General features: G+C 44.1%; 1 protein-coding gene across 2 annotated transcripts in view; it reads left to right on the top strand.

Moving 5' to 3' along the window:
• The first annotated feature begins 564 nt into the window (after positions 1-564).
• Positions 565-27,605, top strand: part of ARHGAP32 (Rho GTPase activating protein 32) — a 146,296-nt gene continuing 119,255 nt past the window's right edge. For both annotated transcript variants that reach the window (XM_031556858.1, XM_010723589.3), the window contains exon 1: positions 565-630. The gene's annotated coding sequence lies outside the window, so the exon portion shown is untranslated. The remainder of the gene's footprint in view (positions 631-27,605) is intronic.

The raw sequence follows: 27,605 nt of genomic DNA, 5'->3' as shown, positions 1-27,605 counted from the left end.
ATCTGCACAGGGAGCTTACCTGATCTTTTTTCCTTGTTTCGAGTCTTGAAGCTTTCACTGACAATGTTCAGTCACTGGACCAACCTAAAGGGTTTAGGGACCACCCCCTTTGGTGAGACTCATTGCCCTAAGTGCACGCTGAAGTTGGATGCTTGTCTCTGGCCTTCCTCTGCAGCTGGTGCAGATGAATAAGCACCTCCCAGGGTGATGAATATGACCTGTCTTTAATGCTTGCCTTAGGGTAAAATTAATTCCTCCCTCCAGCCCCCAGCAGTGGTGTCAAGTCATTTTTCCCCCCAGTGACTATAAATGTAATCTGGAGTTGAGTACATTGCCATTAAATTTCTGCCACAAACAGCAATAAATGTGTAGCTCAAAAGTGAAAAAATAAAGTCATCCTGGTAGCTGAGAGCACTGCTTGCAGGTGTAGAGAAACTGCTGGGTGGTGGCTGAAGTGGTGATTGAGCACCTGGAGAAGGGCAGCCCAGGGAGCTCAGGCCAACTGCTTCCACCTGTGCTGCCCACTCAGAGCTCATATAAAGGCCAACCGTTGTAGGCAGAGCATCCCTTGGGGCTGGGCTGCTTTGGGGGAGGAGTGCTGCGTGGCTGGAGGTCCCCTTTATCAGCTGGGTGAGTTCAACTCTTCCTTCTGTGTGTGGCTGTTGGCCTCCCTGTGAGTGCATTGCAGGAGCCTGTTGGAACTGATTTTGCTTCTTTGTGAGAAAGATATGTACGTATTCAAATTGAGTGCACACAGAATTTGAGTTCTGAAAAGTCTGCAGGATCAGACTTTCTAGCTAGCTAATCAATGCTTAATTTTCTCCTGTCTCTTTTATCTGATACTGAGCTTTGGAAGTCTCTTTTCCCTTCCTGAGATAATTTGGTGAGGCTATTAGGGTTGGGGTTGGATTGAAATTGTCGGTGCAACTGCTGTTTTGTAAACTGAGCTTGTTGATAGGTCTGATTTAAACAGATGAAATATGTGTGATAACAAAATACAGTCATTAGAGGTGCTTTTCTCTCCTTTCGTGGCATTCTGTGCTGTGTACCTGCTGTGTATCAGCACCTCAGAGCTTCCTTTGTCTGATGGGAGTGTGCTGTGAGAGCAGAAGGTGGGAACTGCAGCTCGCTTTGGGTCTGTTTGGGCTTTGCAGAAGGTCACCAGGCAGGCTCTGCAGTGAGCCAGGCTGCCAAAAGCAGCTTGCTGTCCTTGAATCATATGGAAGGCTTATAAATAGCTGTGCTCGGTTCTGTTCCCTTTGTGGATCCCAAATAGTTCTATGGCATTACGAGGCTAACGGTGGGATCATAGCTTTCTTGGCATTAGTTTTCTGTGTTGGTGGGATGTGTTTGTAGCATTTATCTTGAATTTTGGGTACGAAGTTGGATTTCTGAGATTGGGGTCTTATCTTTGGGACTATTTTAAGCCGAAGTATCTGAATTCTCTGAGGCTGAAGTGATACTCTTGCTGCTGTGGAGAAGTGCACCTCAGCTGTGTTTGACCTCATTGCTTTTACAACGTCTGTTCTATGGTTTGGGAAGTCATATTTTCCTTTGGTTTTGTAGCCTCCATCTAAATGGCTTCCTCTATTCCAAAGAATAAATAGGAGTGCTTCAGCCATTTGATCCATCAGGTAGATACAGGTACTGAAACCCCCGTGCATCAGGGAGTCATCAGTTTGGGAGCTCAGCTGATCTATTTCATTCAGAATAACTCTTTGGTTGTGACAAGCCCAAACAAGTGCAATATCATTGTTTGTCCGTGTGTGCAGGGGGTGATTATTTATTTCCTCTTATTCTCCAGCCACAAGCTCAGTTATGTGGTGAGAGTGGCTGGCGTTTTAATCAGGCAAGAAAAACAAAGCATGATGCTTGTTGAAAACCACACAATCACACCAAAAAAGAAAAACCCACCAAACAACCTAGGATTTTTTCTAAAGGAGCCTTTCTGGGGCCCTGCTTTGTTTTAGTGCCACCTGCTCTGTGTGACTGCTGCTGCAGGGCCTCAGCTGCTGCATGGCACATCAATCACTGCTGCATAGAGAAGCAGACAGCTGAAAACTTGATTGGACTTCAGTGAAGGAACAGATGAGTTTTTTTTTTAAGAGTTATCTTGATTAGAAAACACTTTCCCTTGGTTCAGGTAAGGAGGTGTAGGCTTTGGTCAGCTCTTGGTGGCAAAGCTGTGTGGTGTTTCAAGCTGAGCTTGAATGCCAAGAAATCTTGTTAATTAGCTACTAACTTAGCGTTTACAGCAGGATAGGAGCTCCTACTATAGAGGGCTGAGATCCTCCTTCTGTTGTTAATGGTGATTCTTTTTGAGTGTTGTTATTCTTTACTGAATAAAACCCACGACAAGCTGTGTTACTGGGAGCGGTGAGTGGAGGTGTGCAAATTGCTCATTTCTGCCCTTCTCCTTATGAGTTCGTGGTGCTGGTGCTGAGAAACAGCTGCCATCAAAGCAGTGGCAATTGAGAGCCAGAGAGGAGGTGTGTTATTGCTCCTTGTTCCCCCTACGTCCTCACATTCTTTATTTCTTTAGGACAAAACTTGTGATGGACAAATGTTGCAGTGATGCTATCCAGGCAGGCTGTGTTCACTGCTGTGTGCTGGAGTGGGAGCAGATGGAGAGCTGCTGCAGGAGGGATCTGCTTTGCAGCCTGGCTGTTTAAAGTCCCTGCAAGGGCAGAGGGGTTGCTGGATGGCAAATAGGACACATCTGGGGCCATGCAGCTGTTCCTGCCTGGTGCATCTCTCACCTGACTTTTCAGTTTGTCTGCACTTGCACTATGTAGGAAGTCAACTTATGTAAAACAACACAGCTTTGTGCCTTTTTGTGCGCATCCTCTGTCACTTTGTGGCATATCACAGTGGATTTGCTGGCAGGCAGCACCCTCAGAGCTAAGCAGAAGCTGCTTTGGAGCCTGAACCTGTTGTTCTGTGCTGCAGAGCTGCTGTTTTATACATCCGTGTTGGAAACCTGGGTTGTATTTGTGTCTGGGGGGGTTCTCAATAGCTTTGTGATTATTTTAACTGGCTGTTGTTTTTGCAAAGTCTGTCTCTTAAATACCCTGCAAGTTGGAATTTGCACATGCCTTTGCTGTTCATCTGCTGTGATGCTAGGAACTTAATTTCCTATGAGTAAAACCACTCTACTTAATTACAGGAAAATGTTCTTGGAAGATAAATGCAAAATGGGTGCAGTAGAAATCTTTGGGAGGCAAGAAGGTGTTCTGCCTGGGCTGTAGGAATGACAGCTATGCAGGGCAAGTAAATACTTGCAAATACTCCTAACTCTGTTTTCACGTTATCAGCAACTGTTTCTGTTCTTTCAGAGTTCACTTTATCTCAGCCGTAAGTCAGAGTAGTGTTTTACTCCTTTTTTCATCTCTCCTTGAATGTTGCCTCATCTATTGCTTGTTATTTCCATTCCCACCCCTTTCCATCCTTTGCCTGATTTTGTTTTTATTTTTTTAGCTTGCCAGACAGCACAGCAAATCATCAAGCTTACTTTTCATTTGAAGTCATTGCAGCTCAGTTCCCAGCCATACTTTGCAGTATTAGTCAGGAAAACCTTTGGCAAGAGCCTGACACTGAATTTTGAGGCAGATATGGCCATCTGCATTGAGGGAGTGTGTTGGAGTGAAACCAGTGGTGTTTGTACTTGCTGATGCAGATAAGGGCAGCGGGAGGCATTTTTGCCTTCCTTTCTTAAAATTGCGTGCATTTATTCCTTACTCCTTAAGCTGCTGTTGCTTTCTTTGAGTTTTTATTTCACTGGTAATTTTACAAAGGGGGGCACACGAAGCACAGAACTGTCTCTGGGGTAACAGGTTGGTGAGAGGGGACAAGTATCAGTTTGGAGATGTGCAGTATGTGAAGTTGTAATTAAAGTTCTTTCTTCTGGCTTTCTTGGTTGTGCTACAAAGGGATTTTGTGATAGTTCACCTTCATAGACAGAGGAAAACTGAAAATGAGTGGAGAAGCTTGAAGAACTACAAAGTGTGTGTCTATGTAAGGTTTCAGTAACTGATTTTGTTTTTTTTCATAATGCTGTGTGCAAAGGGTTAAGGATGGGTTCCAAAGCAAAACCAAATTCTGGGCTATAAGTAGGATCTGCCTTCATGCTAAGAAAGCAAATGATATATTTTGTTTTCATTTAATGGGAAATTGACATTTTTTCAGACTGCAAAATCGCACTTTGTCCTTGTGCTATGGGTTGAGATGTCCTAAAAGCCTCTATAAAATGCTTCCCCTAGTGTTCTATTGGAAATGCAGTAATCTGGTGGAATAATACATAGACTCAATTGATACATGGGGCGTTTTGGATTTTTTTAACATCAGAAATTGTCCTGTCGGTTTGTTTTTGTTGTGTTTTTTAATGTAAAGCCTTAAATAGGAATCTACACAAATTGCAGTTAATTATAGTCAAATCAGATTGAGTCCTAAAATAGGTCACATGCCACTTGAAATAAAATGCACTGAAAATTATTAAATCTGCTCGGTTGAACCTGACATATATTCTGAGGTGTAGCATCCTTCCCCAGCTGCTGCTATTCCATTTTGTTTCTTGGGTGCCATGTTGAGTCTGCTCTATAAAGTGAGATACTTCCTTTTAAATGGGAATTTTTTTTTTTAAAGTTCATTTGGTTTCTTTGGAAATTCTTGCAGCTGAAAAAATATCACGGAGCCTTTTTGCTCTGTTTTTGAATGCACTGGTTTACTGTGGCTGAGAGCAGCTAGCCTTAAACTTCCTTATTCCTTCTTTTTCTACCTATTCTGACTTTGCAGGGACCTTCCTTCCCCACCCTTTGAGCTGCTTCATGACTCAGCAGGATGCCATTAACCCTCTCCCAGCCCCACTAATGCCAGCTAGGAAAGCGTTGTTCTTGTTGGCAGGTGTTGCGCAGTCTTGGCTTCTTGTTGTGTTTAATAGGAATCATTGCTTTGTGCTATCCTCCAAATGATTCTAAATGTTACAGAATAAATTACATTAAAACAGCTTCACCAGTGACCCTGAGTGAAAATCATTTCCAGCAGTGCAGCATCTGTGTACGTATTGACTTAAGGTTCAGCTATTCTGCATCAGCTATGTGTATGCCCCTAATGAGAACTAGTTATTTTAATTGCATGGTATGCATCTACATACTGTTGCAGCTTTATTGCAGTAGGTACGAGTAAAATTGCCTGCCAATCAAAATTGCAGATCTAAAAGGCTGGTCTGGTTTCCATCCCAGTTGTATCTGCAGTGCAAATAGGAAGAGTCCTGCTTTCCTCTTGCCTCTTTCCCATTCACAAACTTGGGAACTCTGTAAACCCACCTGTCTCTCCCATCACCAACCCCAGTTTGTGTGATCAGTGGGAAGAGAGCATCATCAGAACAGCCTCCGTGTTCAGGTAAGCTTTAAAAAAGACCGAACAAAAACCCCAGCTGTCCTCAGCGAGTGCTGCAGCCCTCATATTGCTCCTGGTGGATTGCTGCGAAGTGTTGGAGGTGTGCAGGCAGCTCTGTTGACCTGGTTTTGGCACTAATGTAAGGAGGCACATCTGACCTTGTTGAGCTTCCAGCAGTTCTGTTGCAGAGGAGGAGGCTGTTTGTTAGTTCTCAGACCACAGCTTTATCCCTGAAACTGTCCTTTCCTAGGAAATCCTTATCAACGCAGCTCAAGGTGCAGGAACCTGAAGAAGATACACCCTGCGCAGCAATCAGTCTTTAATTAGCAGCTGATATGAATGTGGCATGGAACGTGAGGCCTTGTGGACTGATTGCAGAGGGTTGAATTCCTCTGTTATTTCTCTCAGACCGCAGCAGTATGCTCTTGGTGTTCTTTGTACGTGCAGGCACGTGGCAAGCAGTAGTTGGCAGGTATTGATCTGTCTCAGAACAGGTTGGGCTGTAAGTGAAATGAACAGTGCTGTTTGCCTTTCAATGAGAAGTAAAGCGCTGGGGAATTGCGCTTGTTTTACTTCAGCCTGGCCAAATGGTTTAGAAAATTAATCCACTACAAATTGTGTTAGTTTTCTCTTGGCTGAAATAGCTGGAAATGAAGAACACTTCACTTATCCAACAGGGCTATGGAGGGCTAGATTCTGGAAGGTGCTGTCCTTGCTGACTGGCTTCCATTGTTCTCTCTGTCTTTCCAGCAGTGCATCCCTAATTGATCATAATTCTAATGAGCTGAGCTTGAAGAAAAGGGAAGGGTTGAGCTGTTACATTTTTCTTGCCATACGGCCCAGTTAACTTAATGAGATGCTGAATGTCATTCTCTTAAAGCTTCAGAAATGACTGATAATGGCTTCCCACCCTCCAGGAGTTCAGGTTCTGGGGTCTCAGACTTCCAAGCTGTGTATTTGGCAGCTTGGTTTAGCAGGACCTCTGAGGAAAGAAAAGCAAGGTGGAACACTTTAGATTTAAATAGCTGGCTGTGTAAAGCCTGTTAAGGCTTGCAAGAGGAGGGCAAAACTTCATGTTCTGTGTTTATGTAGAGGTAAGACACGAAGCCAGTTCTGCAAATTATTTCTTCTTGTCATCACTTTTATGTGGAAGATTCTGTAGGAGCTGCTGTCCGGCATTTCCCTCTCCATCTGTTCTATTCCCTGGTGCTGCTCTTTGTCCTGACTTTGTCACAGAAATGAGTTTTGCAGGGAGTCTTAGAAAATGATGCTTTATGAAGCAACTTGTGCAAGAGAAATGCTCTTTGTAAAAAGAAATCATTCGTAACTTTTAGCTCTATGAAAACACATCCTAACACTCCCAGTGGGTTCCTTTCTCCATGAAGTAATGTAGAGGATTAGTCAGCATCATCTAATTAGGCAGCAGCAAAGCAGAAGTTCTCTTTAGCCTGCTCTGCCCTGGTTCAGTTTCCATTCATGGGATTTGCCCATTGAAACCAAATGCAATAAGGACATTACTGATGGCATTTGAGATGTCAGCCTGAGATGTGGCTTACTTAGAGGAGTTGTGCACCTGGAGGAGGAAATTCTGGGTTTTTTTCATACCCTCACAGTCTTCCCTGTCTTCTCTGTTCACCTCTGGTGCAGACTGGTTTTTTAATAGCTGTAATTCCACTCCATCCGAAACTGATGGAAATAAAAGTTGCTGGAGGACCTTTCCTTCCCACTCCTATTAGTCAGTGCTGTTTTGGTATCTGTATAGGATTGTCTTGTGATCCAGTGGTGTGGCTGAATGCCCTAAAAAATAGCTCCCAGTGATTGTGGGGTTGGTAATGAGAGAGTGCATCCCAGCCTGTAGGGCAGGCTGGTGGAGCAGACTCAGGATCCAGGAAAGCTGTCTTACAGTGGGACAGGGATCAGGGATCAGCCTCTGTAAAAGGTTTGTTGTGGCTGTTTACTTCATGCAGGCATTTCAGCACATGCTTAACTGCAAGTGGACCGATGTGCTGACCAGCTCTCTGTGCCTTTGGCCTTCACCAAGGGATGCTGACACTTCAGCTCTGGTTGCATGAGAGGACAAGCTGGGCTGTACTTCAGTGTTTCACATAAGATTGCTTACAGCTGAGGAATTTGGGAGGAACATCTTGCTCTTTCCTGCATAGAGGATGGGTACTCTACAGCTTTTTTTTCGGTTTAGGCATTGCAGATGGGCTGAATCTGGAGAGGCTGTTCCCCTGCTTGCCTTGGCTCACCATCTGCAGCACTTTGCAGATCAGAGCCCGTTGCTCCTTGACTTCAGACAGGAGATCTCTGGGGATGCATCTGCACAACTTCTCAGCCATGCTTCACTGCTTTTCCCCCCCCTATGGCCAAGGAATGCCCTCTATGTAGCAATAAAAGCAACATAATTCACTTATGGGATTACAGTCAAACAAAAAACCCAACAACATATTTAACTACTGAGACCATTGAAGGTACCTTTGAAATTATGGTCTGCATTGCAGACGATGCCTTGGATTTTCTAATTCGTGATGATGTTGCAGTGTTATGCATATGGCAGTGTCACATGGAATCAGGATGAGAATTTCTGCTCTGGTGGTTCTATTCATGCTCACCTGAGACCCCCACGTAATTTTTTGGATGTTCTGAACCCTGAGAAATTGCACTGAGCTGTCAGACTGGAATGGATTTGTCACAGTTTCAGGATGAGGTTTAGAAAGGGATCTTATTTATGCACTGTTTTTCCTTTGTTATTATTTCTAATTTTATTTAAGAGAAAGTGGAAGGGCTGCATTGTCTCGGAGGCAGTTCTAAGGTGAGTCACATCCATATAAATAGAACTGCTGAGCACGATGGATAAGCTGCACTGTGCAGAGGACAAAAATGCTTTGGAGGAAGGAAAGCCTCCTTAAAACGATCACATAATTGTAAATGCCTGTCCTCTAAGACTGCTACCAAGGGTACCTAGTGTGTTTTTTTTCCTTTCCCACTTACCTCTCCTTCAGGTGCAGACTGATTTTGAGCTAATTAATGCAGTTGTTAGACCGCTGGGTTCAGCAGAAAGAAAGTGCAAGGGTTGGGGACAGCTGTGATATGAGTGTGAGTGCTGCTGTGTGATGTGACTGGAAGCGCTGTCCATCCCTTGCTGGGACTGTTCCTTCATTTATTTGCTTTTCTTTCACTTGTGATAGATTTAACATTCAATTTTTTCCTCATTTTCTTTGATTTCCAAGCATTTGCAGCATTGGTAGAACATGACAGCAGTGCTTGACTTGGTTGTGCACATCATCTACAAAGCAGATTTCTGGAAGTATTTGGTGTCAGTTCTGGTTGATGTTATTCAAGGAGGGAAGGGCTTTCGTTTTGCACTGAAGTGTAGGATGATGGCAGAGCTCAGCTGCCAGGAGACCTTCATTTGGACTCTCCAAAGCATAGGAAGCCCATGGTCATCACAATGGAGCTGAATTTGCCCTTTGTGAGGATGCAAACTGCTTTATGGTTCCCAACATACTGTGCTTGAACCCACTATGATATCTGGCCAGGTGAAATTCTATGGTGCTGGACCTGTGTAATTCTTGATGCAGCTCTAACCTTTGTGCTCTGTTTGTCACTCAGTCTTTATTTCAGTCATCTGGAATATATATTGGTATGAAGAAAGCTGGTTCTTATGGAAAAAGTAAGGATGATTGAGGACAGTGGATATCTGATACCAGAGCCACATTTCTGCCAAGAGCTTAAATACAGCATTTGATATTCAGAATATTACTGTTACCAATAGTTCAGGAAAACTTGAGGTTTTTCATGTTTCAAATATTTTCTGTTTCTGTGAAAACAAAGCTGTCCAAGCAAGCTCTGAGTAACTGCTGGTTTGTCTCCAGCACTGAAATCCATTTCCTCTCGTGGGCACTCAGGATAGAAGGCACCTCTGCCCCAGTGCCCCATGGATACGAATAGGGTGTGATGCTGCATCTGATCTATTCGAGCTGCAGTTTGTCTCTTCTTTCCCCATCTGCTTTCCTTCCCTTCACTGTACCAGCCTGGCTGGGATGTTTATGGCTCCTCAGAGCCTGTAAGCCTGTTTGTCTCAATAATCTGAGCAGAGGAGGAACAGAGATTTTCCTTTGACTCATTTTCACAATGGAGAAGTACACAATTTCTGGTGTTTTTTTTTTGTTGCTGATGGTGGTGATATATATTTAAGTAGACCAGCATTATTATGCAAGTTAAGATCCTGAAATAATTTTGCTTTGATTAGCTGTAAAATTGAAAAACTATATGCAGAGGAGAAAGTGAGGGAATGTATACTGAGGTCTCTGTAGAATACTGAAGAAATATGTCTGTATACTCCAATGCCACATAATGCAAGGACCTGCGACTCCAAGGGCACATCTGAAAACGAAATTACCATATCAATAATATGCAATTTAGTGTTTTATGCATCATTTTATTGGATTTTTATTTTTTTGTTTGGCTCAGAGTTAATGAAACTCGTGCTTAAAAAAAAATCTTTCAAACTTGCATTTGAATGCGTACATTCAATAGATATGTTCTATTATTGCAGCAGTCTTTCTATAAACAAGTGCTGGGAGAAGAGCTATGGTGTTTGTTTTTTTTTCCTTTTGGAAATTGTTGAAGACTTTGAAGTAAGAATGTTCCCGTAACTCTTCCTTAATCTCTGGTTTACTTTCATTTCTGTAGGATTATGGTGATGCTCAGCAATTATAAAAATGTATGGAACTATATTCCATAAAATTTGAAAATGTGTATCATTTATTAAAGGCATACGTTGCGATGGACCCAGGATAGATTTTTTTTCTTAAGGAGATCGCTGCTGGCTTAAAGCATTCTACAGGATTCCTTTCTTAAAAAACCCAGCCCTGTTGTGTGCTTGATGTCTCTTCTAAATGGACTGAGCCACAAGGAGAATGGAACCTTTCCAACATCAAAAGTGGGTTTTGCTTTTGCTGTCAATATGAGTAATTTTGTCATATAAAATGTGGCCTCTTTGGTTTTTATGGTAGCAATAATTTCTCCATTCTCCTGAAGCATTGTATTCTTTTTCTGGCAACTTTCTCTTTTTCATCTTTAACTACAGAAACCCTTTTTATATGTTCAGAAACTTGGATTTTGTCTCATAGTTACTGGCTTAATATTTCTGATTTCTTAAAAGCATTCTTTCCAGGTTTCCCAATAGAAATAAATGTAAAGGATGTTGGATTTTCACTGCCTTGTGACTGGCTGCTCTATTCTCAAGTCATCTTTGGGGTGAGGCTTCCCAACGCTGGCTGCTTCTCTAGGTGGAAAAGGAATGGTTGGAATGGTTTGGGATTGATGAGGAGCCATCAGCCCCACCTTCCTTGCCAGCCTGTGCTGTGTGTGGGCTCAGCCCAGCCCATAGGTGATGGTTTTCTTGACTACTGGGTGTATATCGTGTATTTAGAGAGAAGCCCACTGCTCTGGCCGAGCTCAGCAGTCTGCCTATCAAAACCGTAATCACATCTTAAGCTTCTCTAATGCTTCTGTCACATTTGAACAATGGAAATATTCGTAGAGTGTGAACGTGTTCCACTTAAAGCAGATCCTGAGCTCTTCTCAGGTGCAAACCCGAACTCCAACTTGCAATTAAGACCCATTATTTCCTGTCATTACTTGTTAGCTCAGATTACCTGAATCTCTCTTGAACGTGAGAATGCAGCTACTCTACAACAAGAGCTGACTTTCAGTTGTGAGCAGGGGTTAAGAATGCTTTGATAAGTGGGAGAAGAGCAGCATTGCTGACCAGTGGGCAGACAGGGGATCCCGTTCAAGTGTGAGAGCTGGAGCCCTGCAGGAAGCCACTGCTGTACCTCAATCAGAGTAATTGCCTAATTACCTGGTGTTCTGCCAAACACATAGGGTACCAATGCCAGAAACCGTGCAACAGTCCCACAAAAGCTCTTTGAAGGCTGAGGAGCCCGAGCTGTGGTGCATTTCCCAGCCTGTTTGCTGGTTGGAACAGGAAGATCCTCAGTGATATGCTAAAGCAGCTCACATGCATCATGAGATGCCTGGAGAACAGGGCAGCACAATTTTCATATGAGAACCAACCCGTGCCTCATGTCTGGCCAAAGAGGAAGTCTGAATCTTAAAGGTTTCATCAACAATTAGAGCCAGCATAGGTCTTGGTCAGCTGGAGCAGAGCAGTGTGCAGCAGTGGGTACGTGGGCAGAGGAGAGTTGGGCACAGACCCTGAGCTGCTGAAGTCACCTGAGGCTCTCCTGCATCTCTGGTGCAGAGTCCTGTGTCAAATACTATTGGGAAAGGAGGGGTGATGTGCAACTTTGTCTGTAGATACATTATTCTAGCTTGTGAGCATAGGATTTGTGCATGTCTTCATGCATCTTCCTGAAGAAAGACACTGCCTGGCACAAGTTTGAGTGAAAGGCTTTCCTGCCAGCTCTGAGAATGCAGTGCTTTCATTGTGATCTGAAGTGTGCTTTTGTGCATTGTTCTGGTGCAGGGTTTGGCACTGAAGCCACAACTTGAATAAAAGATCTGTGTTGACTTTTGAGGTAAAAGAACTGACTTTCAGTCACAGAAATGGTGTCAGATGTTATTTCTGGTGCCCCAGGAGTGTTTGTGGAGTTGACGTTTTTGTATCATGTTATTGAAAGCATCAAATCTACTGGATATGCTTACAGCATGGGAACTTAATCAGGATTGTCTGCAGTCCCTTTTTTCCTCTTCCTCCTGTGCACAATAGTAACATTATTCCAAGTAGCTTTTATTTGACTATTGATTATCTATCTGCTTTATCTGCATTGCAAGCAAAGTATTGGAATTATTTGAAATCAGATTCTGAAACTCCAAATTTGAGCCCCTTTGCAGAGGGGTGGTGGTTCACTTCACCATCATAGCTGAAATCGTCAGATGCATCCAGTTAATAATCTGTGCAGGGCTTCCCTGGAGATTCATCTCCTAGGAGTTCTCAGTATTTGTTTCCTTATTGGAAATACAAACATATTTAACGCTTGTATAATAATGTAATACGTACTTTGGTTATATTTATAAACATATTTCATGATGTGTCCCTGATTGTGCAGTCATCTCTTCCTTGTGGGGGTAGTGGGACAGTGGTTGTATCCCAGCCTGGGTTCTGATATGCAGCTCCCTTTGTGTTGGTACAGCACTTAGCACAGCAGGGGCTTCTATCCTGTTTTGTAGTAGCATGGTGAAATTATTGCACCTGGCTCTTAAGTTGGATTCCTCAGTTTGTCCTCCGACAAACACAAAAGGAACATGAGGTTCTGCCGCTGCGACTTTTTATTGCCCAGCCTTTCAGTTTCGTACAGTAAATGTCCATTCTGCATGTTCAGGTTTTAGGGTGTATTTATTTTGAGGGGTGAGAGATGGGACAAGGCCATTTTTCAGCTAGCTCTTCCTATTTATATTCAGAGAGCAGTCTCCAGATCCTTATTGTGGCAAACATACACTCATTTCATAAAAATACTCATCTATAAATATTGATTATGATAACTTCTTTGCACTAAATTGCAGCCTGTCTGTGCCAGGGGGTGACTCACCTCCTCCTGCATGGCAGTTGTCACCCAGAAGTCTGGCACTCCTGTTTCTTTTTATAATTTCCATTTGACACAGTGAATTATTATTTTTTTTCTTCCTTCGTCTTACAGAAATGGGGAGTCTCGGGACATCATAAAACCACATTTGGGTCTGTAAGGCTTAGAAAATGACAGCCTGCTCCTCATTGAAACAAATAGGATGTTGCATCTTCATGTTCACCTGTGTGGTTGGACAAATAAGGAGAACAAATGACTCCAAACTGTCGGTGCCCTTTGTGCTTTGCTGGGAGCACATCTAGGCTGGGCTTCAGGGAAATGCTGCTTTCTCATCTAGGGGGTTACAAAGAAAATAAACAGTAGTGCTGTTCTTTGTTCTTTTAACTGTATTTGTAGTCTGTAGCAGTGGAGCACGTTTACTGCCTTCTCTGTTTGGTAGCTGGAACTTGCTTGCCCTGAAAGGTCCTGTGTCAGCTTTGGGTTGTCGGACCCAGCTTGAGTGTTTGAAGATGTTGCCTGTTACATCTTCTGCAATAACAAACATCATGGTTGGGAAAAGAGGGGCGGTGATTGTAGGAATCCCAGCTTTCTGCCGAGTGAAAGAAGTCCAGAGTGTGCCGAGTGTTCTGTGTTGCACGGATGCAGAATAGTTTGTACCCATTTCCAGCAATGCCTGCTGCAGGGTGCTGCACCTGGGAAGAGCCAGCCCTGCTGCAGAGGTGTGAGCACACGGACAAAAAGTGCAACTCCTTCCAGCTCTGCCATTCCCCATCGGTTACGAGTGCTGGGAAAGGTGCATTAGATCAGTTTCTTCACTTTGTGCTGTATTTTATTTACTTGTGGATTGGAGCATGTTTATAAACAGTGACTTGTGATGGGAGAGACGGCGTCTGTTTGCTTTCTGACTGCTGGTTTTACACCTTGAGTGCTCATTAAATTGCTGAAATCTAATGAGGAAGTAACTCTTTATCCTCCTGGGGCTTCTTCCAGTGGTCCGCTGAGCTCTTCACTGTTGTGTTTTTGGTAGAGGTGGTTGGGATGGGAGCCCTGTGGTAGTGGCTGTGCTGCTGGATGTGGGGATGAATGACCACAGCGTTACTCCAACGTGATTGTTTGAAGGGAACTTCTCAGTATATCTTACAACTCATTTTTCCTGCATGTGTAACAACCCCTTGTACTCCTTTTCACATCAAACCAACGCTGTGTGCTCAGTGTTGTAGATGTTGAGCCTGGAAAGCATGGAGGTGATGTCCTTTTCCAAATGTCCTTCTTTCCTGACTGCAGCTCTTGCAAGTTCTCTTGCTGCAATGTGCACCTGAGCTTCTTAGCTGTTTTCCATGCAAAACTAATGAAAATCTTGCTAAAAAATTTCCCAAGTGCTTCCTCAGTTTTGTCTTATTTTCTTGTGGGCTTCTTAGGTTTATTATAGCTTCATATGATTAGATTATACGCATAAGAAAAGCAATTAACGAGAATCTGTTTAAGAATGGGTTGTGATGAGAGAAAATGAGATGTCTTTCATCTCCCTTTTCATTTGAGGAAAAAGGAGATGACACTTCTCTTCCATGTTCAAAACAGCCATTTTATTCCCACTTAGGTCTTCTGTGCGTTAGAATAAATTAAAACACCACCACCTTGCTGCAGTGGCATTGATGCAGAATGCAGCTTTGGTGGGCAAGGCTCCATGCAGGCTCTGAGGCTGCCATTCTGCAGTGGTCTGGCCTCGTTAGTCCTTAATTGCTCGTCCCTGAAGCAGCACTGTGTTCTTCTGGGGAAGTGTGGAGAACCCAGCATGGTGCTGTTCATCCATGCTCTGGGGGATTGTGCACTCGTCTTTGGTAATTTAGGTTATTGTTCATCTTCTGTTATCCCCTATTTTTTTTTTTTTCACAATGAAGATATTGGCAATATCCTTTATTAGCAGGGTGCTGCGAATATTTGGATGTTGAGCGTGAAAAATGGAGGTGTAACCACATTTGAGTGATAGGTTAGAACTGAGAGAGTGTACAGATAGGGGTATCCAAATGAAATGGCACTCATTGCACACTGTATCCCAACAGGCCTGATTCAGAGAGGATTATTCAGAATGGGGAGGGAATTAGGGTTGTGGAAAGAGCAATGACAAAGGACAGAGATTGTCCTCTCTCTCCTTGCAGCTCTCTTGGGGAATATTTTAATTGAAAGCTTTTATCCAAGAGAATACTAAGGTGGGATAATAGGGACAGAATCATTACCACTCTGTATTCCTATGTGTCAAATCAGAGTTGGCTAATATAAGAAGCAGAGCAGCCTGTTAGCTTTGTGCCTAGGGAAAACAAGCCTTGGTGTGACTGTATTTCGGTAGGGGTGTCTGATGGGGTGGCTTATCGAAGTCTGGAGGAGCAGCACGACTTGTGTGTGGTAACTGCTGTGCTGGCTTTTCTCTCTCCTCTCTCTGTTATGCCTCCCTCTCAGTAATTTATCTTGTGTTTTCTCCAGGCTTGGGAGGAATAGGTTTTCAAGTGAAGCTGATTATCTATTTCTACAAAGCTGATTTCTGAAGATGTAAATATTAAATGCAGCTTGATTTTTCTTTTGTAACACGGAGCTCTCTGCTTCCATGTCTAAGACACATTTGAGGAGAATGCATCTCAAATGCACGCTTCCCTTTCTTCCTCTCCCTTCCCCCCATGTTTTCCTCTCCCTGGAGGGCAGCTGGCAGGGGTACAGGACTGCAATCCAAGCAGGTGGATTGCACAGGGCCTGCAGAGCACCCCATGCAAGCACAGACTTGTGCTGCATGGCAGCCTGCTCAGGCTGCTGGATGGAGGAAGAGAAGCACTGTGGGAATGCTGCCCTTCCTCATGCTTTGGTCTGCTTCACCAGGCTGGGTTTCTCTTCACCTGGGAACGATGTTTCTCTAACCATATGTTGCAGGAAGTGCCCGTTTCTTCTGGCAAGTGTTGCAACAGAGAAAATTATGGCTCCTGACCTATTTTTTTTTATAAAATGTTGCACAGAATTCAGATGAAGGATACAAAGGTTTTCAGCACGGTAGGCTGTGATTGTGTCCAGTTCTTCTCTGCACCAGCAGAGAACTGTGTGCAGTTGTCACAAACGCACCTTGCTGTGTGGGTGCTGTGGGGCTTTGCACTGACACAGCACCTGCACTGCCTGCTGGCCTTATCTGCTTGTTCTGCTTTGTTGGGCATCTCTAGCAATAGTGTGTTTTTTGTTTTTTTTTTTTTCTTTCCCCTAAAATTGTTTGTTTAATTGCCTTTGGCTTATATTTTAAATCCTCACTTAAAAAAAAAAAAAAGTCTTGGCTTGGTTGCAGATGCTCTGTACCCAATATGACAGAGGCTTTTCCCTGCATCTCCATCACTCTCTTGCAGTTCCCACCCAAGATGTATGCAGGATTGGCCACTTTCATTGAGATCCCAAATTTTCCCCTCTTTTCTTTCCCTACTTATACATATAAACCTTTCAATTTGTTTATAGGGAAATCAGAAATATATCTTCTGTAGATTAATGAGTCATCAAAAGAACAAGGTGTATACCGAGGAATCCAGCCCAGCAGTGACTGTCGTGGAGGTACTAACACATAGCTGTGTAAATGGCCTTTGAAGATGATTAATTGTGGAGGTGTGCAGTTGTGGCAATAGCCTTGTGTTTTAAATAGAGCCTTGAGCACAGTTCTTGTACAGGAGAATGTGCAGGAATGCAGAGTCCCTTTGGACAGGGATTAGAAGGTGTTTGCTGCAGCCTGCTTAGCATCTCTGTTTTCTGCCTGGGGAAGGCATGGTGTGAACCAGCCCCTCAGAGGGCTTTAACTTCAACCATGCAAAAGGAGTGTCTGATGTGGTGAGGGGTTGGAAAGGTTGGATGTGCGTTTTGTCAGTCAGAAACTGCAGCCTGGTTTTCTCCTCCTTTTGCTGTGATTCATTGAGTCCTTCCGCTATAAAAACCCTTTCATATAACGTGAGGTTGAGCAGACGATGAATGTCTGTGTGTGGTTGCTCCAAGAAGTCAAATGTCCTGTCCTATGCTCCAGTAGAGAGCATTGGGTGACCTGTGTCATCAATTAGCAACGACACGGCTCTTGTCTTGGGCTAGCAGCAAGATTTCCTTTCAAATATTTTAGTTTCTTGGTTCCAGCTGACCAGTTGGTCATCACATTTCCTGGACCTGGTGCATATTGAGCAGTGCCATGGCTAAAACCTTGGTTTCAGTGTGCACTATGAGGATGGAGTTGTCTGCAATCGTTTAGGCAAATAATACACGTATCTCAACATCAAAATGTATTTTTCCATTAAATTTAATTTGCTTTTGGGGTCAGAAGCAGTCCTACATTATCTTGTCATGCATACAATATTAATTGCAGTTAATTTTTAATTTAACAGAAAATTACACGCAGTAAAGGCAGAAGCAGTCCTGTGGCATCCTTGCTCTTTCTTTGCCTAGGTAAACTCAAGCAGTCGAAGAGGTTAAAATTAATATCTGCTCTTGCTCATATATATATATATATATATATTATATATTATATATATGTTATATAAAATGGAAGTTTAAGTTTAGGAAGCAATCAAGGAAGGAACAAATGCACTGGCAGAGGTGACAAGTGGTATTCAAGTTGTATAATCGTATTCTTTGTGCTTGACAGAGGTTTCTGTTAAAGAATTGCTTGGAGCAGGAGTTCTTGATGCAGTTTCCCAGTTAAGGTAGTAGAAGGCTGTCTCATTATGTAAATCTCATTATCATCCTTGTAAAGGTATCAAGGTGAAGGTTGCTCAATTGGCTCTGAGGGCTGGAGGTGCAGTCCTGCCCTGCTCCCCATTCCCCTGAGTGTTAAGGTAGAGATGTGTGCCCAAGCTTGCAGCTGCCTTAGCTGGAGTTTGCTGTTACTGATGTCGTTCTGCTCTGTTCTCTTTATGTAAAGGCTACAGGGGAGCTGTATGAGGAGCACACTTGGGTTTCTCCCCTTGCAACTCTGCTGTTCAGCCCAACAGCATGCCTGAAATCACAGCTGCTGCATTACAGACAGTATCTGTTGAGTTGTCATGCTTCATCACCGTGTAAAATGAGTCTGTTCTTGCTCTGTTACTGTTTCGTTGCTGTCCTACACCCCAGCTGTAGGACACACCTCTTGGCAGCAGGATTTTACCTTCAGGGCCTCTCAGAATTGTGGTTGTTCATCCTGGTGCAAAGTGCAAACGGTTGTTTCTAAAGGAGCGTGTTATTTCCCAGTCATTTCTCCTTATCTCTAGCTTGTCCCACCGGGGCAGGTCTGTTTGGGTAAAACAAAGAAAAATTAGCACTGGGAGAAAGGGATTTAAAAACGGTCATCAGGCTTTCTAGGCACAGAGCAGGTCTAACCTGTTTGACTTTGCCCACAGTCTTCTCCTGGAACTGCTGAACTAATGGTTAGCATGACTCCATCCTTACTCATTAGGTCTAATTAACAAGGTCATTGTTGCTCGGTTACAGAGCATACAGTGCAACACAAACAACAGTAATCCAGCCACTTAGAAAAAAAACCCCACAGCAGCAGCAGTTGTGTTGGCTGTTTTGCATAATTTGGGATTGGGTAGCCTTTTCTCTTCGATTTAAAACAGATTTACTACATAGAAACACTTTGTTTTTCTGCTTCCTTTTTTCCACCGAGCCCCGAGAGCAGGCAGTAGTACTTCATACACTTGAAATCTGCATTTAAAATTGATGACCTGCTGAGGCAAAGGAACGGTGTGCAGAATTGGGTGCTGCTGGATGATACTGAATTTCCATCAGCTGCGTCCCTGCGTGGAAGCAGTCCCTAATAGTGAAATTGTTACTTACTCCAGCTGCTGCTTCAGAGCTAGAGCTTTAATTCAGTAATAAGAGCACAGAGAAGCAGTGCTGCTTCACAGGAATATTGCAGCTCCGTGCTGTGCAGAGACTGAGAGGGACTGATGGAGGTGGCACAGTGAGTTGGGGGCACAGGAAGAGCCCAGGGCTGCACCTCAGTGCCTTCTGTGTGTCCCATGGGGTGGGCTCTGAAGTTGGGTGATGGTGCTCTGTCTGTATGGCTTAATGTGTAAACGGGAAAGGGTAATATCAGCTGTGCACAACTTCTAAAGCTGCTTGCGTAAAGGCAGAAATAAATTAAAGCCTTCTGAGTCTCCTCTGGGAACCCGGTGAACGCTGTCCCGTTTTCAGGAGGAGGAGGAGGCAGAACGCTGATGTGATGCAGCCAAGGTTACAAGGCACATCTGGAAACAGTCTGCTGCTTTTATGCCTCCGACTGGTCACATGCATCACAGCTGCTGAGCTTTGAATTCGGGATAGAGGTGTCCGGCCAGGTAAGAGCATCGCAGGGTAGGCAGGGCAGAAAAATCCAGCTGGGAAAGGGTTACAGCCTGCAGCAGCCCGGGGGATGCACGAAGCCGTGCAGGCGATGGGAGGCAAGGAGCAGCCGGAGCCCACGGCTGTGTGCACTGGGCCGGGTCCCGGTTCTGTGTCCCGGCTCGGTGCCGGCAGGACCCGCCTGCAGGGCGCACAGCTCGTGTGCCTCCAGCCCCGCGTGGAGGGTTGTAATGGTTCTGTATCTCCACGGAAGGTAACTGCTTCACGACTGGGTATAGCGGGCAGCGTGTGATGGAAACGCTGTATGTAATTGAAATGCAGGCATGTCGTTTGCACTTGGAAATGCAGCTTCGTTTTAATTTGTAGTGGTTTTTTTTTTTTTGTAGTATATGCATATGACTGCATTGTGAGTGGTTGAGTGTTTGAATAGAGAAAGGTTAATTCCATCCTTTGATCAGACTGTGCTGCAGAGGCTATGTGAGCATGCAGAAAGCAGAGTGTAATTTGGCGTTGCTGCTCTTTGTGTCACTGAGGTCTTTGAGGCGTTTTCCAGTTGTGTGCAGTTTTGATATTTGCATGAGCAGAACTTAGTTCTTTTAACCAAAAACGAAATATTTCCTATTTGTAGCAGAATAAAGCTTGCAGTCTGCACTTCAGCTCTGCAGGCAGCAGCAGTCAGAAGAGTTCTGTGCTCAGCATGCATTTCTTGTCCTTCCTAATGTGCTGCTGATACAGTGTCAGAGCAAAGGATGTGGAGGAGCCAGGTTGTTGTGTAGTTAACATTCTTACGGAATGAGACAGTGCCGATTATCTTTGTGGCAAATCGTCTCCTTCACCCTGGCTGTAGCTTTACACCATTAGGAAAATAAACCCATTGCTGCTGTCTTTAGTTGGGATCTTCTGTGTGAGGGCTGAGAATGCGTGAATATTTCCTGGGGAGGGGGTTGAGGAGCCAGTGTAATTAAAACGTGTTGTCCTGGGCATGCTGTTCCCACCTACCTGGTATAGAGATCAAGGGTGTTTCTACTCTGCCAAAAGTTATTTCTGAACACAGCTGCCAGAAGCTGAAGATGCAGGTCCTCATTTCACTGTATAATGCATTATCAACAGTGCTGGTAATTAATGCTAACTGCACCCACTTCAGCTTGCACTGCCAGGAACTGGAGAGCGGCTCTTAGCAGCACTGCAAGAACCCTCAGCGTTTGTCTGTTTCCTTTCTCTTGAAGTATTTTGCCTTAGAAGTGCTGCTGTGTATTTTCACATTGCTCGAGTGGCTGAGGTGCTGGGAGAAAGCCAGCCGAGGTAATTCCTCTCACTCAACAAATCTGTATTTAAAAATTAGACGTGTATGGTGTGCTGATGCTGGAGCCTTCATCTCCCCAGCTTCCTTTGTGTCAGAAAAAGCACGGTGCACAACATCCTTGTCTGCACACACACATCCTAGAGCACTGTGTAGGGAGGAACAGCAGAGGGTCTTTGTGGTGTGTGAGCGGGGTTGATGTGTGTGGGGTGGGGATCAGGGTTGGCACATGGATCTGCCCAGGTTGCTGGCAAGAGGAAAGTAAAGCTTACAAACTGATACAACCTGTGCAGTTCTGGCATTTCAGGGAAGGTTAAATGCATTTCAGTTCTGATGGGGATGTTCCCCTTTTTTCCCCTGTGCAGGTAGGCCAGAACGTGGCAATGCTTGGAGCTGGCTTACTGTGGCTGGGTCTCCTAAGGAGAGACCTCTTGCCAGTGGTCCCTCTGCATTCTGCTATTCAACATAGAGGTGAAAATTGGCATTGTCTCTGACAAGCAAGGATTGCATTTAATAAGATTAAAGATGTGTTTTCAACCCCGTGCTCAGTCTGCTGCTCCTAACGCTGGCAGCGTGGGGAGTTGTGATTATTGGTGTAAAGGTAAATCTGTGCTGCATGAACTGTGTGTTCAGGGAAGAGAGAGAAGAGTGAGTGATGTCTGTATGGGCTGCCAGGCCATGGCTCTGCAGGGAGCAGCCCAGCAGTGGGCAGGAGGAGCTGTGTGCACTGCTTGGTGTTGGTGGCATCTTCTTGGAACCCCACGGCTGGTCTGTGCACACCTCCCCTGCACTGCCCCATTCTTACGAACCCCCAGTCCTATATCTGCCTTTCTTCCTTCATTGCACAAAGCAGCAGTGGAAGTGCCACGCTTCCTAAAAGAATCTCTTACAGTCTTGTTTCAAAGCCCCAAAGCATTGCTCAGAGATGTGACACAGCCCGTGCTCGGCGGCTGTACCTTCCAGGGCTGGGAGCGGTGTCTGCATGCTGGATCATCAGTGGTAGGGAAGTGACATAGCTTCTCCTTCAGCTCCCCAGGGCTGCCCAGCCTTTTCTTTCCCTTTCAGTAAGTTCCATGGCTGAATGATCCTCTGATGCACCCGAAAGGTGACAGCGCGTTACTGCTTGTTGGGTGCCGTATTTACACTTACTGCAGCTTTGTTGGAAAGCTTTGTGAAGGTTTGAAACCTCTGGTTCATCAAGCTCGGAGAAGGGCTTTTAACCTGACACTTCTCATAATGTTAAAGACTAGAAAGCCTTGCTGCATGAGTGTGCCAAGAGTTTAACACAGCTCTTTGTTTTTTAATTCAGACAGTTCAAGCTGAGGGCAATTTTAGCTGGTGATCACAAGGCTCCTATTGCTCTTGCTGAAGTAAGACGATGGCTTTGTTGGGCACTGAGCTGATGTGCAGGCAGTAGCAACGATTTGCTTTTTCATGGCAGGTAAATTTAATGCTGTGTGTAGTCCTGAAGGGATTTAACCACTCTTGGAGGGGGCAGCTCAATTTTTGTGACTCTCCACTTGATCTGAGGCTCTGGGTGCAACTTGCTGTTGTAAACCAAATGTGACACACTAATGAACTCCAGCAATGTGTGTTTTCTTTCCATTATATATTATACAGCAATTTTCCTATTCACAGTGCTATTGAATAGTCAAGGATTTCTCAACATTTTTTTTCCCCAGGGCTTATAAATTAGTGCTCTAAACCTTGTTCAGGATTGGAATGCAGCAGATGAGATTTCAGCCCTAAAGGAGTGCTTCAGCCGTGCAAACATGCTTTAATTGCTGGCCCCGTTTCTTCAGTTCTGTGTTTCAGAAGGTTTTGTCCTTAGAAGTGAAGCGTAAGACAGCACCCAAACCTTTTCCAAAATATCCGAGGTTTTTGAATGTTATTTTATGTACATTTTCTACTACTGATGCTTCAATGCAATGTTGGTTATTGCTGCATTAGATAAATATGTCTCTGCAGCTTGTTCAGTGTCACTGAGCTGAATTCTGTTTCAGGAATATAAGCGTGCTGGACCGTTGTTTGTCATTCCTTAGAAATACTTTACAAAATATATTTTAAGTGCATTTGCCTCCAATGACAGTGGTATTTCTTATTTTAAATATATTTGGGAAAACACAGAGTACCACATCAACATCCACCACTCAGTCAAGAAACAGAAGGTGAAATAAAAAGAGCAATAAATGACTTATTCCATTTTTTTTCCTGTGGTTTCTGAGCAAATCTTGTAATTCAGAGTGCTGGGAAGAAGGGCCCTGACTCACCATTCCAGTGTTTTTTATTAGGGATGTTATAAGGCTTGGAGTTTGGCATGAAAACGCACAGCAGCCCCTTCCTGGTCTTGAGATTGACGCGGTTGCCCCTGTGGGTGATGCTCAGATGCTCTCCTTGGGACACGTTAGCACACCATTAACCGTCCCTGACCTTAAAGAATGTGCTTTTGCATAAGCAAAGCCTCCTTCAGAACCAATTGTTGGTAGTGGTCTGGGGCAACAGCCGCAGTGCAGGAGCGATGTGAAGAATGTTCTGATGTTAAATTGTTCTCGTCGGCTGTGCTGCAAGAAAAGCAGGCTAGATGGAGAACTTTCCTAAACAGAAGCAAAATAGGGGTTGGGGGAAAAACCCACACAAAACCAAGGAAGCCAATGATTTCTTAATTTTGCAGTTTCATCTGAGGTGCAGTGCTGACAGCTTCCCTTTAGAAAAGGGCTTTCCCAGCTTCTGCCACAAGGGAGCTGCTTAAGGCACACGTGAAAATGCTTAGGTTTTCATGGACTGAAAATCTCCCTGTTAAATAATGGTTGAGAGAAGATACCACTTCCAGAAGATGGTTTTTCTTACGTTTTAGTGTTTGTGGAGAGCCATTGCAGTCATGTCCAGAAGGTTCACCAAGGCTGTGTTGACTGTTTTCATCTCCAAATTAATTTGTCTGCTGCTGCCATGGTCACTCGTCACCTCTCACAGAAGCAGCTTAATGAGATTTAAGGCCTCTGCTGGCTGCTATATCTGATGCTTGAATCCCCAGGGGAAGCTGTGGAAGCGTCACAGCACTGTTGCTCCTGTGTGGGGACTGCGTGGGCAAAACAAAGCGCTCTGTATGTAAGGTGATGATTTGTTTGCTGGGAAAATGGAGTATCCATTCCAATGGATTCCAATCCAGCATGTTTCTTGGAACAGGAAAGGTGCTGAGGCTGCAGGTCAAGGAGTTCATTATTGGAAGGAAGAGGCAAAGATTTCTTCTACCTACCTTGGTGCTGGTGCTCTGAAGAGAAAAGTCAGTTTCATAGGGAGGTAATTGTGCTACTGGGAGAACTGCTGTGATGCTTCATGGCACCACAAATGGCAGATACCAACTTCTTCCTTTTTGAGGTGCCCTAAAGCACTTGGTGCTTACTTCCATGCCCTTGCTCTCTCTGCCTGCTTCCAGCCAGCAGGCAATAGGTCTGTAGCTTTCAAGCACCTGCAGTCTGTTTTATGAAAACAAACTGATATCTGAATTACATTTCCTCTTGCCTATAAGAGCGTCCATAACTGATTGTGTGAAAGACTGAAGCTTTCTCTTAAAAGCAAAACCAAAAGGGGGATGAACTGTGCATCGTTAAAAAACAAAGAGAAAACCAAACCTCAGCGCGGTTCCTGTGCTTCATTTATCCAGTGTCTTCAGTATCATCGAGATGTTATTAGCTGCAATACGTAATTTGTGGAGATCTCCGCCTTGTGTGCTCCTCTTTACCTTCCAACCTCTTCTATCTAATTTGCATCCTGATTTTAATTAGTTTCCACCAATTTCCCAGGGACGGGGTTTGTCTCTGTTAGGCCAAGACGGTTTCTCTGCAGTGAGATGGGTGAAACCTGTGGGTTTTGGCTTCTGTAGGAATGTGATTACCTGAAATAATAATTCCTTCTTTCTCTGTGTGTTGGTGTACGTTAACAAACACCCCAATCCTTCATTCACTCCTGCAGTGTCTGTGATTTGGAGCGTTTTCCTTTTTGAGGGTTTGACCACGTATGGAGCTTCTCAGGAGCAGCTGCTCCCAAATAATTCCAGATGCAGGCAGACCCTGTATGTATCAGATATGATGCTCTGTGTTGGGCCTATTCATGCTGACATTTTCCAATCCCCATAATTGTTTCTTAAGCATAGAATTGCCTCTTTGAATATTCGAATTCTAGAAACCTATGTATGCGAATTTTTACATTTAGAAGATGAATGTGCTTTTATTTATTGTTCTGTTCCTATGTCCGGTTACTGCTGACAAATTGGAGGGACTTTGCTGCTGTAACCATACTCCTAACAAGAGCTGTGGGGTTTGTAGGGTCTGCAGGGCCATTCAGGCTTTGCTTTGCTGCTCGTGCACATCAGGAGGGAACCTTGGACCCCATGAGAACCGGTCAGTCAGCTGCTCAGGTCAGAGATGCTCGTATGATATAGAAAAGGTCAGCCTGAGCTTTGCGGCCATGAGATTGTGTGATGGTAAAGATTTCCCTTCAAGGAGCGTTGAATTTGGTTTATTGATTTTGATTTTCTTTATTTCCTTTTCGGTGAGGAAATGTCAGAGCAAAGATGATCGTAAATCCTCTAAATTGTTTTCAGATGAGTCACCGTGCTGTCAGTTCAACAGCGGAATGAACACTTGACTGCGTTTGCCCAGAAAGCAGCCAAGAAAACCATCAGGAAGAGTAGGTCTGGAATTGCTTGAACCTTTGTGGCTGCTCCCTGTATGAGGGTGAGCATTTGCAGCTGTGCCAGCTGGAAGCAGCTGCTCCCCAAGTCTGGCACCTCCTGCACAGTCCTGTCGTGGTGCGTAGTGGTGAGAAATGCTGATCAGGTTGCTTGCAGGCAGCAACGTGTTGGTGAAGACTGGCTTGCAGGGGTGGAGGAAAGCCTTGCTACATCATCGTATTTGTGTCTGTCAAACTTGTAATGTTGAAGATGGAGTTTATGTGGGTTTAGAAAGCCCTTGTGGGTTAATGTAGTACCAGATAAACAGAGCAAACAACAGACAGAATGGAAAAAAGGGCAAGAATTCTTGTAGATATCTGATGATTCCATGGGTTTTTGGTGCTTCTGCTGCCAGTTGTCTGTGATCTGTCAGCAACTCGGAGCTCTCCAGAATGACTCACGCTGTCTGCAGTACAACCCTGTAGGACAATCTGATACTGCTCCGTTGTTTTGCTATGAGATTTTTCTCTGGAATCCATGGCGATGGGTTTAGGGACACGTGCCATTACTGAAAAGCAGTGTGTAAATGCGAAGCTCGACATCACAGAGGCAGCACTGTAAGCATGTGATGTGGGCTTCTGGTGCAGAAACCTCCCTCGAGGCATTCTTGGTACTTTCTGCCTCTTTGATCAGCAGTAAGGCTGTTAAAAATACTTGGTTTATTTGGGTGCTCAAACAATGCGAGATGTTACATTTCTGAAAAGCATTAAAAGAGAAAAAAACTAAAGCTGGTGAACTTTATCATGGCGTGGTTTCCTTCTGCGCCTGCTCTGTTTAAACAGTCTGCATCCATAATTGCTTTGAGTCTGTGCATAACGAGATTAATACATTTAACATCCTGGCAAACAGCTCTATCAGGCTTCCATCACAGATGTAATCAGAAGGAGCAAAGTGTGTGTGACATCACAGGGTAAATCATTGCATCTTTCCCATTTTTCTCCCTTCACAACCACTTAACTGGAGGTCAGGCTCTTTTGGGGAGCTCACATCAGGCTGAGGAAAGAGGTGAAGAAAACCAGGAATGGGAAAACTTCATTTAGTTGAAGATGTGCTCTACAGATCCTCTCCGTGGCAGCCATACATTGGGCAGCTTTGTGGGTGTTCCCTGTGCTCAGAGTGGTGCTGGCGTGGCTGCAGCACTGGGAGTTCCATCGTGGGGCTGAAAGAGCAAAATGTCCTCTGGGAATCCCTGCCTAAATTGGGCTGTGTGTGCAGTGGCACCAGAGACTGAAAGAGTAAATTTAAAGAGGCTCCAATCTGCTGGAGTGACTTTTCATTTGTAGCATAACTGACCCCTCAAGCTTTTAAACTGTTCAGCACTTGAGTTTCTGAAAAACCACAGGTTGGCTTTAAAAAGTGCAGCTTTTAAAGTGCACTTTGATTTTGTTGGTTTTTTTTTCCCCCTAAATTTGCCCTCCAATTCGCGTTTTTAAGTGCAAGATGGGTCACGTTGCTCAGCTTTCCTCTGCAAGATCATTTCATAATTGCAGTGAAAGCTGAAGATATCGCTTCCCTGTTGAACTCGGTGAGTGGAACTTTGAAAATACAAAATGCTGAGAGACCTGCAGTGAGTTAACATGAAGCACAAATGCTGCCTTGCACGTTGTGTTCTGATGTGCTTTATAATTCAGTCCCAGCGACGTTTATGTGATCATACATACGTCCTAATGGTTGATCTGGCAACGAATTTCCCTTTTTCTCTTCAGCTTCTTGAAAACCAGCAGGCAGACAACTTGTGTGTGTGCAGATGTGTAAATACACACAGGCAGCATCTCCTGTGCCAGGCAGGCTGGCCCAGCACACAGGTGCTGCCCATGGGAACTGTCGGTTGTCTCCTATAAGCAAACGGCAGCAAATTATGCTTCAATTATTTTTGTATATCCTGATGAAGTACCATGAAATACCGCTTTAATTGCAGAGTACATCTCAGATTTAATGAACTCTGGCTCTGCAGCAGCGAGGGCAGGCAGTGTTGATTTCAGCGATGCAGCACGCTTTGCAAATGAGGCTTTGTGTCTGATTACAGCTAACAATATATGGACATAGGATATGACACTGGTAACAAACACCCATTCAGATGTAAAAATGGTATTGTACACCAGCTGATGCCCATACAGACTTTTTAATTGGCAGCTGGCCCCTTTCTGAATCCAGATGTATCTCTACGTAGGGAAAAATGATAAATCCTCAGCCTCTTGTAAAAGAAAGGAAGATATATATATGTGTATGTGTGTGTGTATATATATATATATATATATATATATATATATATATATATATATATATTATTATATATATATATATA

This window comes from Meleagris gallopavo, chromosome 26, assembly GCF_000146605.3.
Source record: "Meleagris gallopavo isolate NT-WF06-2002-E0010 breed Aviagen turkey brand Nicholas breeding stock chromosome 26, Turkey_5.1, whole genome shotgun sequence".
NCBI lineage: Eukaryota > Metazoa > Chordata > Aves > Galliformes > Phasianidae > Meleagris > Meleagris gallopavo.
Note: the sequence above shows the minus strand (reverse complement) of the source record. Positions and strands in the feature narration are given on the sequence as shown.